A 14976-nucleotide genomic window follows, 5' to 3' on the forward strand; every position below is an offset into this window, starting at 1 on the left:
GCGGGGGGGGGGGGGCTGCATGCCACGGTTTTCCAGGGCTGTTTGGCAGCCTTCGCGTTTCTCTGTGTTTTTCCAATATTGATGTGCCTCAAAAAAATACTCTGTGTGTCTTACCCCGTCCTGTTGGGGCGTAAGAAAGAACAGGGCTCAAAACAGCCTGCTGCTGTAGCTCAGTATTCAAGCATGTGTGTTATTCATTCGTTCATTTTTATTTATTTGTGACACTTGTATATGCTGAGTATATTCAAATCCCTAAGAGATTCACGCATGAATATTAAAATCTTATTTAAAATGCAATATTGAAAAGAATTCCAGTGGCAATAGTAGTACAGAGCAATGCAAGGGGCAGTAAGACAGAGCAGCGGGTTCATTCCATTGCCAGACGGGCAGCACGGGTGAAAAGGGGCGTTTTCAGGTGGCATTTGGAGCAGGCCACATTTCCTGCCTCCCGAACTGCATGGGAGGGTGGGATGGGGTTTTCCAAAGGTGGGCACCACTACCAGGAAGGCCTGCTGTCAAAGTATTGTGTGGCAACAGTCCGCCATAGAATAGCAGAGTTGGAGGAGGCCTGCAAGGCCATCGAGCCCAACCCCCTGCTCCATGCAGGAATCCAAGTCAGAGCATCCCTGACAGACGGCTGTCCAGCCTCGTCTTGAACGCCTCCAGTGTGGGAGAGCCCCCCACCTCCCCAGGACATGGGTTCCATTGTCGTATTGCTCTGACACTCAGGAAGGTTTTCCTGATGTTCAGCCGGAATCTGGCCTCCTGTAGCTTGAGCCCATGATTCTGTGTCCTGCACTCTGGGAGGATCGAGAAGAGATCCTGGCGTTCCTCTTGTGGCAACCATACTTGAAGAGCGCTATCCTGTCTCCCCTCCGTCTTCTCAAGGCCATTTCTTTCAGTCTCTCCTCACAGGGCTTTGTTTCACTTTGGAACAATTTTGGAATGACCAGCAAGACCTCCTCTGACAATTTTAAAGGTTGGCTAGGTGTATATAAGGGAAGGCAGTCTGCCTTTTGTGTGTCGGCACCAGGGGTCGGCATGTTCGGGCTGTTTGTTTGTTTGTTACATTTCCATACCACCCAATAGCTGGAGCTCTCTGGGCGGTTCACAGCAAAGAAAACCATAAAATACAATATAAAATACAGAAGTTTAAAACTACAGTATAAAAGTACAAACCAGAATGAAACTTAGCAGCAATGCAGAGGCTTAGAATACAATAACGGGTTTAAAACGTCAGAGCTAAAAGACTAAAACGCCCGGGAGAATCAAAAGGGCTTCACCTGCCACCGGAAAGAGCGCAATGTAGTCACCAGGAGAGCCTCATTCCACAGCCAGGGTGCCACAGCAGAAAAGGCCCTCTTCATGGTAGCCACTTCTCCCCTGTCCTTTCCCAGGTGAGGCCAGGTGCTGTGTGCATGGATGGCTGCTTGGTGGTAGAGCAGGTGCTTCAGCATGCAGGTGGCCCTGGGCTTCATGTTCTCATCCCAGCATCTCCTCCCCTGCGTCCGACCGGACAAGATGCTGGCCTAGCTGGAGCCCTCCTCTGCTCGGCCCGGGTGGCTTCCTCTTGCCTTCTGCACATGGAGGAGAAGAAGGAGCTTTCCAGCCTGGGATGGGGGAGCAGGGCAGGAAGGGGAGGTGTCTGGAGGTACCTTGGTGGGGCGGTGGATCTGTAGCAACGTCCCACCGCCTGCCTGTGCCCCTGCGCCTTGTGTGTGTTTCTGCAGAAGAATCATAGAATCATAGAATAGTAGGGTTGGAAGGGGCCTACAAGGCCATTGAGTCCAACCCCTTGCTCAATGCAGGAATCCAAGACCACATTGGCAAAATGACCGACGTCCCCAGCACGCCCTCCCTGCCTCTCCTCCATCCGCCGCTCAAGGGAAATGGGCCGTGTGGACCCGTGGGGCCTTGAGCTGCACAGGGATGCTGGCTGGAGCTACGGCAAGCCTAGGCGAGGTTTGAATGCCCTCCCTGCTCCCTCGGTGGCTGCATGGCAAGCCGCCGTCTCTCCCACTGCCCCCCAGGGTGACCCATCCGAGGTATTCAGAGCAGGCAGGACAGACCCCCTGGATGAAACCCTGGGCTTCAGCTGGCTGCCAGGGACCCGCGAGGGCGGCCACTTGGTGGCTTGCCCGTCCAGGGTGGGTGTGGGAGGGGGGGAGCCGCCATGCCCCTCCCGTGCCTTGAGAGACTTCCATACAAGGCCGGCTGGTCTCACTTCCGCCCCGGCCAGTCTCTCTCCCTCTCTCCGGATAAGTAAACATGATTCATTCCATCTTCCTTTTGTTGTGCAGCTTGGGCAGCTAAGGAATGCGGGGAAGAGGAGGCCAGTGACAGCCGGGCGGAGGAATTCCCGGCGCGTGGGGAATGCGTCTGCCTCTCCCGGACGCCACTCAGCTCCGGGGCGGAGGCCCCCTCCTGCGCCTGGTGGGGCAGCCTGCCCTGCGCTATCTCAGGTCTGCCTGTCACAGACTATCGTCTGCGGCACTGTGCCACCCTGAGCCTTGTTTTGCTCGGAGGAACGAGACATCGGGACAGGGAGGTTTTGTGCCAGGAGCCGGCTGGGGCATCGGGGGGAGAGACGGAGCGAGGCCGGCTCAGCTCTCGCCTTTGCTGCACTCACTCTGGGAGCGCATGCTCATCTCTGTAACGGGGAAGGCTGGCCTCCCTTTCAGGGTTGTTGCGAGGGCTGCAACGAGATGACATTAAATAGAAGCGTCTTGAATACTCTAGGGCAGCATTCTTCAAGCGGGTAGCCTCCAGATGTGTTGGACTACAACTCCCATCACCCACAGCCTCTGTATAATGGGAGTTGTACTCCCATGACATCTGGAGGCCACCTGGTTGAGGAAAGCTGGACAAGCGAGTCCTGCATGGATGGTAGCACGTTTGTTAACGTGTTCCAGGTCAGGTATTCAGTTTTGACAAGTCTGATTTCAGGATCTCAAGGGAGGAGAAGTAGCCCCCCTCTGCCCCCACCCACTCTTAACTACCTGTGCAGGATCATCGGAGCAGGGTCCGGGCCCCCAGCCCCTTCTGAGCAGCACTTGCTAAACGTAGGGGGTTCCTAGTGGAGAAGCTTAGGATACCCCAGGCTCAGAGAGAGGGCTTTCTGGGTCAGAACCAGGCCTGCGGCTGGATTGAACCAAAGGCCCATCGACTGCAGCTGCCTCCTCTCCCCCTGGAGGCGCCAACGGCAAGCCCACAAGCAGCACATGAGTGCAAGAGCCACTGCCGCTGTGTGGCTGTGATGGGGCTTCTCAGGGCCCCAGCCAAGGGAAATCTGGGAGGGCCACTCCTCAGCCCGCAGCCCCTCTAGGCTCACCAGCTGGCTGAGGCTAGGTGCCATTTTGATGCCCGACTGTGCCCTGCAGCAATGCCGCGCCAGGAGCATGGTGGGAAATTGGTGGCCGCTGGTGCGACTCAGACCGGGCCTGCCGCCCCTGCTCCTGGAGGTAGTAGACAGCCATCCTGACTAGTGGCCATCGATGGCCTGATCTGACTCTGTGGCATTGTCCAGTCCCCCCTTCAAGCCGTCCTAGCTGGCGGCCACAGCCACAGCGTCTGACGGGGAGTTCCGCAGATAGTCTTTCCTCCGGTCCACCCAGAATCTCCCACCATTTGGCTTCAGGGGAGGACCCAGGTGGGCTCCAGCATTACAAGAGAGCGAGACCTGTCTCCCAGTCAGAACAGGACCCCAGACCCAATCCCAGCAGTGGCAGCACATGGGAGAGTCTAGCCAGCAGGGCTCTGGGCCCCCCTGGCTTGGGCTATCTTGCCGAACCTGCCGCCATCTCCCTGGAAGCCGGGAACAGTCAACATGGAAGTGTCTGCAGCCCTGAGTGAGAGGCCCTTGCACTCAAGAAAGCTAACAAAAGCTAATCTCTTCCTTCTTCCTTTTTCTCTTTCAGGGATCTTCCAAGAGCAGCGGAAGAAAAGGTATGTACACAGAATGGCTTACCACAGTTCTAGTAATTGGGTGTGAATGAGACCTGATAACATACACTCTCTCTCTCCCTCTCCCTCTTGCACACACACGTAGACTTGCAGTGGTGGTGACGGTTGGCTTCTTTCTTTTGCCTGTGACTGTGCGATTGATCCATGAAAGGAGAGATCTCGGCCAACCGGCCTGGGAAATCGTGCCAGCTTTGCCTTCCCTTCCCAAATGGGGGTGGCTCACCCTTGAAGGGAGGGCACTCTGCACATGCCTAGAAACACACCTGTATTATTCATATTTTTATTCACTTCGTATGCCACCCTATCACCAAAGTTGTCTGGGCAGTCTACAGGGGTTATGACAACAATGATTTCACCTATTCTGGGCCAAGGTTTCCTGCTGCCATTTGCTCGGCCAGAGAGAGAGAGAGGAGCTAGGAAAAAACTCTGTGAAAACTGGAAGACGGCCTTGGCCACGATCCTCTCAGGTTACCATGTGGCATTGCTGCTCTCAGCATCTCTGTGGTGCAAACCCTCGATATTTTGTATCGGCATTGAGAGCGGAAAGCCCCACTCGGCTTGAGACAAGTCACTCCTGCCCTTTTCGGGCTCTGTATCGCCTTTCCTGCTGGTGTCTCTATCCCCAGCCCCATTGCCCTCTGAGAACCAAATTCTCTGCCAGTTTGATTTTCAGGGGAACTGAGTCAATCCAACATGCCGTTTTCTGCTCACGAGGGGTGAGGGGCAGAGCAGCGCACGCAAGCTGCGCTGGGCTGTCAGGATGTGCTGCCCTGGGAACAGGCAGGTGGGTGCTCTCTCTTCCCACCTTAGAGTAGGTTTGGAGCAGAGCAGCCCCTGTCTCCGCCTTGGCACTGCAGGGATTCAAGGCAGATCACCACTGGACGCTCTGCGGATGCAACTCGAGTTTTCTTCCGGGGAGCTTCAAGCTCTTTAAGGCTGTCACAGCAGGATGAGGGGCAGGGCAGGGTAGAGAGGTTTGCCTGGCTCTGACGTTGGGGTCTTCTCGGCGTCAGGTGAAGACCTTTTTATTCTCCTGAGCATCCTATAGTTCTCCTGTTCCAGTTGTTTTGCATCTGTTGTTGCATTTATTTATTTTTTTAGATCTTGCAGAGCTGCTGGTTTTTACTCTGATTTTAATGTGTAGTATTAAACTTTGAAAGATTTTCTAGTGAGTTTTATCGTTGCTGTATTTTATGGTTTTTAACGCTTGCGAACTGCCCAGAGAGCTCTGGCTGCAGGGAGGTATAGAAATGCAATGAACAGATGAAATAAATGTGCACAATCGACATCGCTGGAATGCAGGTTACAAGCCAAGCTGCAGAACGCAGAATTTTGGCTTGTTTGGGACAAGAGCTGAAGGTTCTGTGGGGCCGGGAAGTGCAAATGGTGCTGACCTCACGAGGGACGGACCCAGGGCCAGCGAGACGGTGGCACTTTGCAAGCTGGGGGGGGGGGGGCGGGGCAGGTTGGCTTAGGACTGACCCCTCCCCCCCCAGGTCAGGCAGTCAGTTTGAAAGTGGATTGCTCACCGCTCCTCACCCCCACCCCTTGCATAAGAACATTCTTTATGCAGTTTCTGCTTCTTCCCGATTCCCATCTTGCCATGAGTGCTGAGCTGCCGCCACCACGCCGCACAGCCGGCCATGCCATCTCCGAGCTCAGCTCCCGAGCCCTGGCCAAGCCAGCGTGACAGCCGTGTCTCCTGACAAGGGGACAGAGGGCAGCTTCCTCTCCTTGGAGGCTTCGTGGCCGCCTCTCGCTCTCTCTGCCGTGCCCCCAGCCCCACGTGGGAACTGCCCCTGGCTTGCTGGCGCTTGCATGATGGTGCAGTCATCAGCCCTTCCCGGGAAGTCTCAAGCAGGCGCGTGAGAAAGCAGCCTGGCGTTTGACCAAGCAGCCGCACGAGAAGAAAGAGGCGGCCCTTTTTGCGGAAAGGTCGCTTTGGGAGGCCAAGAGGGCCGTGGGGCCGTTGGGTGCCGCCCACCCGGGTCACCCCATCGGTCTCGTGGGCGACCGACCGGAGCGAGGAGGCTCAGGCTATTTTGAGTTGTTTGCAGGCTCCCTGCCTGTCCCCCAAATTAGACCATGAACACATCAAACAAGAGTGCCACACAGAAGGGAGCGCGGGGGCACAGTCACGGGGCCGCTGTCTACACGCCTGCCGCTTGAAAAGGGTGCTGTCATTTTGGTGGCCTCATGTGATGGGGTGACTCTTTCGCCAGGGTCAGAGCCTGTGCAGAGAGACTGGCAAGGAGCCAGCCTCTGCCCTGGCCAATAAGAAGAGAAACTGTGTTGGGATCCGAGGCGCTTCTCCCTGCAGCGACGCCCGGTGCCGGCTTGGTTTGCAGCCAGGTGGGGGACTCGAGCGGCGGATCCTGCGCTGGCTTCATCAGGGATGCTCTGGCCCTGCAACATTTTGTCAAAGGCGCTTCTGGGGTTCCACCCTAGTTAGCACCAGTGGCTCCCAGTGCCGAGGCCATAAGAACATCAGAAGAGCCCCGCTGGATCAGACCAAGGGTCCATCCGGTCCAGCATTCTGTTTGCACAGGGGCTGACCAGCTGTTGACTGGGAACCCACAAGCAGGACACGTGTGCAACAGCACCCTCCTGCCCTCATTCCCCAGCAACTGGTGTATACAGGCATACTGCCTCTGACACTGGAGGTAGCATGGAGCCATCGGGTCCAGGTTCTGGAGGGCCCTTGGGCAAGACCGCCTCCAGGGCCTCCTCCCTCAGTGAACCTCCCTTCTCACCCCATGCTGCTGCTGCTGCACCTTCTCACCCCTAGTGTTGTCTGGGCCAGAGCAAGAGGCAGGGGAAGGCTGCCATGGGAAGGAGGAGGAGCAGCAACTCCAGGGGGCTCTTGCCAGTGGGCCCCTGCTGGGGTGTGGGCCCTTGGCGGGTGCCCGGCCATGCCGACCCTTGGTGCCAGCCCTGCTCCCTGTCCCCGTCCAAACGGCAGACACACTGGGGCTGGCTGTGGGTCCTCAGTAGCAAACGAAAGGCACTCTGCGAAAGGACCATCCTGCCTGCAGGGGTAGCAAGGAACAGCCTTGCCTGGTGCTTTTCATGACAGGACTTCAACGTCTGTGGCAGGAGAAGCTGATCCTAGGACAAAACCACTAGCGAGGGCCGAAACAGTTGGAGCTCATCCTTGCTAGCTAAAGGGGTGCAGGGTAGCCCTGCCAGCACAGCGGATGGGCTCTTGCGTTGCCAGGGGGGAGCTGTGGTTTCTGCCAGGAGCACCCTCCATCCCCACTGGGCAAGAGCAAGCGAGAGAGAAGTCCTCCGCAGAGCAGGAGGTAGCCCCTTCCAGGACAAGGTCCCAGGGCCAAGCCATGATTTGAAAGAAGCTGCATCGTCAGCTGGCGGTAGATACGCCGTGGCTTTTCATGAGGAGAAACGAGCCACTGTCGTCCTCCTCCCAGTTTCTCTCCTTGGCCGCTTAACTGCGGTGGGGGTGTCATCTGCTCACCTGGAACATCTGGCCCCGTGGTGAGGGGACTTCTGGCTGCTCCCGGACATGTTAAAAAGCAGACCCCTCTTTGCCATGTAACAGGATGCCATAGGCAACCGGTCTCCCAAGTGGTTCTGGGCAGGTTGCAGAAAACGAACACGTTGCCTGCTGCCTCTTGCCCCCACCCTGGGCGTTTCCTGCCCCTTTGCTGGACGGTGGACTTGGAGAACCTCTGGGCGGCTTCCTCTGGTTGCCAGCTTGTGCTGATGAATCCGTGCATCCGTTTTCTCCCCATGCTTACCTGAGGTGGTCCTGTGTTGACAGCCAGCTGTTTCCGGGAAGGGAGAGTTGGGTGAAGCTGCCTCCTTACTCCCCTCGCCCCCGTTCTCCTTCCTGCTGAAGCAGATCCGCCTGAGTCGCTGCACGCCATGGACCCGGTTTCTCTTTTGAAATAAATTCTGTGCCAGGACTCCACGTGTGTCCTGGCAACCCACCTCTAGGTTTTCCCCATTCAGCCTTCCCTTAGCTTTTTGCTGCCACGTGTTGGACTACTACTCCCTGAATCCCCCAGCCAGCCTCAGGGAAGCCTGCCCTAGAGGAAACCGGCTGGTCTGGATCCAGTTTCCAACACAGTTTGCCTCGCTTGCCAAGTGAACATGGGGAGTGATACCCTGCCGCTTTCCAGGGACCTCTCAGTGATGTTTGGTACCATGGTGCTCTTCTGAACTGCGTCGCAGGGCTGGCGCTCGGAGGCATCGCATTGAGGTGGCTGCAGTAATTTGTAGGGCAGGAAATCCAAGAAAGCAGCGGGGCGGGGAGAGGCTAACGTTCAATCCCTTGGCCGCTGATCCGTGGGGCACCTCAGGCATGCCTCCCCCCCGCTTCTCAACATCTCCCTGGAGCCAGTGGAAGAGGCCATCTAGGGGCTCGGGCTGAGAAAGTGTGAGAAAGTGAGGCCTCGTGCTTTCATCAGCCCTGAGGCAGGCCGTGGAGACCCTGAGCTCATCTTCAGTGATGACACGCTGGGGCTCCCCCCGCTGTCACGCTCTGCCCGCAGGGTAAGCATGCACCACCCCACGCTGCCCGGCCCGCCTGCGGCTGTTCTGTTTATTGACTTAAATCATTGATCTCCCGCCGCTGGAAATGGTTCCCCCCGCCAAGCATTCAATTGCAAGAAAGTGTATTTGTCCTGTTGCTGTTCTTAAAAGCAACAGACAGCAACAGTCTGGTGTAGTGGTTAGGACTGAGACTCAAGAGACCCGGGTTCAAGTCCCCACTCAGCCATGAAGCTCACTGGGTGACTGTGGGCCAATCATAAGAACATCAGAAGAGCCTTCATGCTGGCTCAGACCCAGGGTCCATCTCATCCAGCATTCTGTTCACACAGTGGCCAATCAGCTGTCGACCGGGAACCCACAAGCAGGGCCTGAGCACAGTTATAGGCCCCTCCTTCTCATGTTCCCCAGTATACTGCCTCCGATTGATACCAGAGGTAGCATATCGCCATCAGGACTAGTAACCATTGATACCCTTCTCCATGAATTTGTCCAATCCCTGCCTCTCAGCCTAACCTACCTCACAGGGTTGTTGTGAGGATAAAATGGAGAGGCAGAGGATCATGTAAGCCACCTTGGAGGGGAAAAGGTGGGATATAAATGTCATAAATAAACAAATAAACAGCTCTGTTCCACTCTGTCACTTTCTCAAATAGGAGCGAGCAACAAAACAGTTGTGACAACTGAAGCCATTAAAACAGCAGAGCTTTTTGCATTTAAAAACACCCTTCAGAACCAGGACAAAACCATAAAGCAGTCATCAAAATGACTTCCAGGATAAATGGACCGAGGAGTCAGTGTGGGATAGGGGGTTGGGGGGTGGGAACTAGCCTTGGCTGAGGGCTGTTTTGACCTGAACTTTATCTGAGGGCCAATCGCTGCCCGCAGGTGAGATTGAGATTTGGTACGCAAAAGGTCACTGGAGATTCCTGGTTGGAAACCAGTAGTGTTCCCGAAGCATCCTTCTTCCTGCACACCAGAAGCCCTGGGGCGAGAAGAGAGGGGCCCTGGGGGGCTGTCGGCGGCCATCTGGCGAATCCTTGGAGAGAGCAGCCACAGGGGACGGATCCTGCACAGGCCCGACTGCCGGTCCCTGATGCCTCCTGTCCTGCAGGCGACGGTTGCACAAGCTGCCAAAAAAGGAGCGCCCACCAGGAAATCCAGATTCCATGGCTAGAGAAGGTCAGGCAGAGTTTGCGTAATGGCCTCTGCGTGCATGTGGCATTTTGCAGTTGACCTCAGGGTGGCAGACACACCCACACACCAGCTTTCTTCCCCTGAGCCAGCAAAAGGGATTTACTCAGCAATCTGAGGCACACGAGCCCCGCTGCGCCCCCGTCTGAGGCTACGCCAGCGACTGTTGGGAGGAGGGGGCAACCTGTCCGTTTGAGGGCCAGAAAGCCAGGGCTACAGGAGAGCTCTGACCACAGCTGCCAGCCCCCAGAGCGCTTCCTTTTCAGAGGCAGGCTTCTTCTGCCGGGGACTGACAACCGGAGGGGGGGTGCTGCCTCCGTGCTGTGCTTGGGGGCTTCCCAGCAGGGCATCTGACTGGCCAGGAGGCAGGGCTTGATGGACCAACTGGGCCTGACCCTTAACCGCTGTGGCTTCCTAGGCCAAGCAGCTTCCCTGGAACTTGAAGCTCCGGGTCTGGTTTAACCTTTCCTTTCTGCGCCCTGTGGTAGCCGTTCCCGGTGTCCTGGGAGGGCCTGCTTCTCTCCCCCCCGCCCCGCCCTTACACATGGCCTTGTGCATGAGAATTGGCACACCTGCAGATGTGGGTATCCGAGCACATGCCGTGCACGCTTCTCAGGGGCCTAGCAGGGCCAAAATCCTCTCCCAGCCCCCCCCCCCTTCTCCCTCTCCTTTCAGCTGCGGGAATGTCTCCCCTGCTCTCTTTTTGAACATTCTGCAGCCCCGGCAGCCCTGCCTGCCCATCTGCTCTGCAAGCGAGGGCTCCGGGGCAGCTGCTCCAGGAAGGCTCTTTCCGGCCCAGACGCTCCTCTCCAGGGTCAGTCCGGCTCGGGCAGGAGGGCCCCGGGGAGCAGGGAAAGCCCTGCCGAGGGTTTGTTGCCCAGGGCCGCTCTGCTGTGCCATCCGCCGTTGCTCCCCCTCCCGCCTCCGGAGCCCCCAGAGCTGGGCGGGTTGCTTCATGTCTGTCTCGGCTGGCTTCGCTTGCTGAGTTAGCTGCCTCCAGCGGCACACGGCGTACCACTCGGAGAGGCCCATGTCCTGAAGTCAGGGTCACCCCAGGGCTCTCCGGCGGCTGCCTGGCTCTGGTGGTTTGGGCTCCTGGCTCCGCTTGCGTCTGGCCATCTGATCCGTGGCTTTGCAGTCATGCCCGGCCAGCTCCCAATTTCCTTCCTCGGCAGGACAGGGCTTCTTTTCCACCGGGGCTCACATCATGCTGCAGGTCTGGTCTTTGGAGGCCGCGATCCTCCTCTGCACCCTTCTGCCTAGAGGATGGGTGTGTGCCACCTAGTCTCCCTCCTCACCCGGCCTAGGGGCTTCTGGAGGTGGCACCGAGCACCCCTGTGCCTACTCTGGGTTCCTCCGTGGGGCACTGGCATCTTGCTGTGCCCCCGGATTAAAACAGGATCGTGGAGCTGGGTGCTGCTGGGGGGCTCATCTTGTCCCCTTCTCCCCGCCCCCCCCCCAGCACACTGTCTTGTACCCTGCTCATCCCCCAAAAGTAACCTCCCAAAAGGCCCTTTGAAAACTTGGAATGAAAAGAGTTGGCGGTTCCCTTCTAAGGCAGGCTGCCCCAACCAGGATCTTTCCAGATGGGTTGGGCCGCAAAACCCATCATTCTAGCCAGCATGGCCTTGCTGGGAAAGGCCATGCTGGCCGGGAATGATGAGTGTTGCAGTCCAACCCCTCTGGAAAGATCCTGGTTGGGGCAGCCTGCCTTAGAAGGGAACCGCCAACTCTTTTCATTCCAAGTTTTCAAAGGGCCTTTTGGGAGGTTACTTTTGGGGGATGAGCAGGACTCCAGTTGGGGAAGACTGTTCTATTGGGTCTTCCTGGGGTTCTGCTTCCCCACGTAATGGGGAAGGGCTGTAGCTCAGTGGCAGAGCCCCTGTGTTTCTTGTGCAGTCTCCAGGTAGGGCAAGACGGATTCCATGTCAGAAACCCTGGACAGCCATCACTGCCGGCCCATGTCGACATTGCTGGGCTGGACAGAGGAATGAATAAGGCAACTTCATTTATCCCTTCCTTAAATCAGCCCTTTATTCAGGACCATGAGGACTGGAATCTTAGTGGATCTTTAGAAGGAGCACAATAGCTCAGTGGCAGAGCCCCTGGTCTGCATGCAGAAAGTCCCAGGTTCGATTCCTGGCAGTATCTCCAGGGAGGGCTAGGAACATATCCTGCCTGAAACCCTGGAGAGCCACTGCTGCCAGTCAGTGATGGCAGTGCTGGGCTGGATGGACCAAGGGATGTTCTGATTCAAGATCAGGCAGCTTCTGATGTTCCTAACGGTGCCCTGACACCTCCTCCAAAAGCAAGCTACTTCGGGAGGGGGGAAGTATTTAGAGCAGGGAAGGGCGTTTCCCCCATTTTTGTCTGCCATTTCCCTGCTCCGAATTCCTCCAGTGCTGCTTTTGCCCCTGTGGGGCTCATAGCATAGGGAGAGGAGGCTTCTTGAAGGGGGAGATTTGGAGCAGGAAAATAAGCAGAGGAGCAGCATTGTGGCACTCTGGGCTGTGCCAGGGGGCTGTTTACCTGTCCCAGGTAGGTGTGCCCAGGGGCTGCTCCTTAGCACGGGAGTCTCTCCCCACACACTGGGAAAGCATCTTGTGACCAGGCTAGGCAGGGGCTTCTATTGAGATCTATTTATTTATTATGTATCGATTTACAGTATTGTTAGCCTGCTCTTCAGCCCAAAAAGGCGCTGGAATGGCTTGCAAAGATGAATAATGAGACAATTCCTGCTGTCAGTTTGCAATCTAAAAGGCACGACACAAAAGGAAAAAGGATGGAGCGGGAGGAGGAAAAGCAAATAAACTCAGGCACCAGTCATGAGTTTCAGAGTCCTCCTAGATGCAGGAGAGGGCAAAACAAGCTCCCTACAGCTGTTCCTTCTCTGGCCAGTGGTTGGTCCCCCCCTTGTTCTTCCTGAGAGGCAGGGGGCACAGCCCTCCAGCGGCCCCTCAGTTCACTGGCAGACCCAGTGAATGGTCAGTTGGAGCTGTATATGGCCTTTCCCCTCTCACTCCTGCATTTAAAAACTATTTTTAGGAAGTGTGTTCCTGAATATTGTCTTGGTTTGGGGGTGGGAGGGCAGGGGAGACCCACACTGAAAAAAGGGCACTCTCCGCAAGGATTACGTGCAATCCACACAGTGCCGCTGTGGAGCGGGCTTTCCCTTTCCCGTTGAGAAAGGCGGCTGTCCAAAGTCCCCTGCTGGGGATGCCGCAGCAGCGCTTTCTGTTCCTGCTGAGTCCTCAGAGCCTGGTTCTTGAAGCGTGGCCTGTTCTGCCCCATCTGTCCTCCCCTAAAGAGAAGCCCAACTCAGAATGGCACACCTTGTCCTTCTCGGATAGTTGGCTTTGCATTTCTCTCACTGAGCTGCCAGAGCAAAGTCCAAGGTCAGGGATCAGAGAGGACGCGCTGTGCCTCCACTGTCACCCAGCTCTTTGGGGGCCTGGGCATTTGGATCCCTCAGACAGCAGCACCATTGGATGGTGGGATGGGCCACCACAAACCAACTGCTGCAAAATGTGGCATTGAAAGGGGCTTCAATAAATTCATGGCGGATAAAGTGATCAGTGGCTCCTCATGGTTACATGCTTCCTCCATGATCAGAGGCAGTGTATTGGGGAATGTAGGCAAGGCAGTGCTCTTGTGCTCATGTGCTGCTTGAGAGTTTCCCATTGGGTTGGCTGCCGCAGAAAACAAGATGCTGGACTAAAGAGGCTTTCGGGGTGTGATTGAGGATGTCTGTCGCTTGGAAATCCAGCCCTTTGGGGGCTTGACAACGTTCCTTTGCATTTGCGCAAATTGTGGCTGAACTGTACACAAATTTGTGTAATTTGCACAAATTGCAGCTGAAATTTGCATAATTTGCACAGATCTGTGGCCAAGATTTTTGTGATTTGTGCAAATTGCGGCCAAAATTTGTGCAAATTTAAAAACATGGAAAATCCACTTTGCTGCAGACCAAATTGGGCCAGTTAGCAGGAAATGGACCAAAGTCCGGGAGGCTGAACCAACAAAAGCTCATCAAGCTCCACCCCCCAGACGGATTCCTCCTTCATCCCTAGGTCTGATCCAGCATGACTCTACGCAGGGTCCTAGGTTCACCCCGATGCGACTTGGGTGCTGGCTGCTGCAAAGAGCATTGAAAGGGTGCGGCCTCATCCAAGAGTGCTTGCAGTGAGTGCCCCCAGCAGGGACCAGAAGGTAAGGTCTGTGAGTGTCACCTTCCCTGTGACCCCCAATTATATGGCCAAGAGGCTATGGGAGCGCTCCCCCCTTTTCAAATTATTCAGACCAGCCTTTAAGGCCTGTGCCGAGAAACCGCGTCAGCAACTGCTGCAGGGGATCTGAGAGGACGATGCAGAAAAGCCTGGAGATAAATCTAGGCAGAGCAGGGACTTGGGGCAGCACGATGAGCTGTCTGCAGCACCGCCTGTTCACATCACCCTTGAGATTCTGGGAGATTGTAAAAGGAGGGGCCTCATGGTCACACAGCCAGGCGACGTTGCCAGCCCTCCTGCGAGGCGGAACGGAGCGGTTCTGGCTCAGAAGCCAGGTGCTGGGGCAGCTCTGGCTTCCTGCAAGGGCAGCTCTCCTTGGAACCTTCCCGGGAAATGGGACTGGAGTGGGAGAGCGTTCATGGCTCCTTGCTGCAATAAAAGTGTTCCTGCTGCAACTTGGAATTCGCCTTGTGGAGCAGCTGGGCTTCAGGCACCTTCCCGCGTGCTCGGAAAGAGCCCTGAGGCTGGAGCGGAGCCAGGTTGGCCCTTCTCAGCCAGCACTGTGTTTCCAGCACTGGACCATCAGGTGTCCCCATGAGGAGGCCCCAAGCAGGGCCTGGAGGCACCGGCCCCTCCCCTCCCCTTCGAACAGTCCCAGCAATGGGCAGTTGCAGGTGGGCATCAGCCCTGAACGTGGAGCTCCTCTGAGCCACTGCTGCTGAGAGCGGTTCCCCATCTGCCCATTTGCCCCCAGTTAGGGGCTTGCGTCTGGCCATACAAGGCCAAGGGACAGCGGGAGCTGACGAGGTGAGAAACGCCGGCCCCGCAGAAGGGCATTCAAGAGGAGGCTGGACCGCCACCCGTCAGGGATGCTCTGACTTGGATTCCTGCATGGAGCAGGGGGTTGGACTCGAGGGTCTTGCAGGCCCCTTCCAGCCCTGCTCCTCCATGATTCTGTGGTCACTGTCGTGGATGGAAGGGGCACAAGACTGTGATTATGGAGCCATGTTTTTTATTTGCAAATGATTGCTGCCGAACGTGCAAGAGCAGCCCTTTCCCACACTTCAGTTCATTCTTAAAA

At 56.5% G+C, this 14976-nt stretch overlaps 1 protein-coding gene across 2 annotated transcripts in view; it reads left to right on the top strand.

Annotated features, from left to right (window-relative positions):
- LOC146333445 (guanine nucleotide-binding protein G(I)/G(S)/G(O) subunit gamma-7) overlaps window positions 1–14976 on the top strand; it is a 128383-nt gene that overhangs the window by 85872 nt on the left and 27535 nt on the right. For both annotated transcript variants that reach the window (XM_084826126.1, XM_084826127.1), the window contains one exon: window positions 3918–3945. The gene's annotated coding sequence lies outside the window, so the exon portion shown is untranslated. The remainder of the gene's footprint in view (window positions 1–3917; window positions 3946–14976) is intronic.

This window comes from Heloderma suspectum, chromosome Z (genome assembly GCF_057233095.1).
Source record: "Heloderma suspectum isolate Gila_16-S chromosome Z, 16-S_ref, whole genome shotgun sequence".
Taxonomy (NCBI): Eukaryota; Metazoa; Chordata; class Lepidosauria; order Squamata; family Helodermatidae; genus Heloderma; species Heloderma suspectum.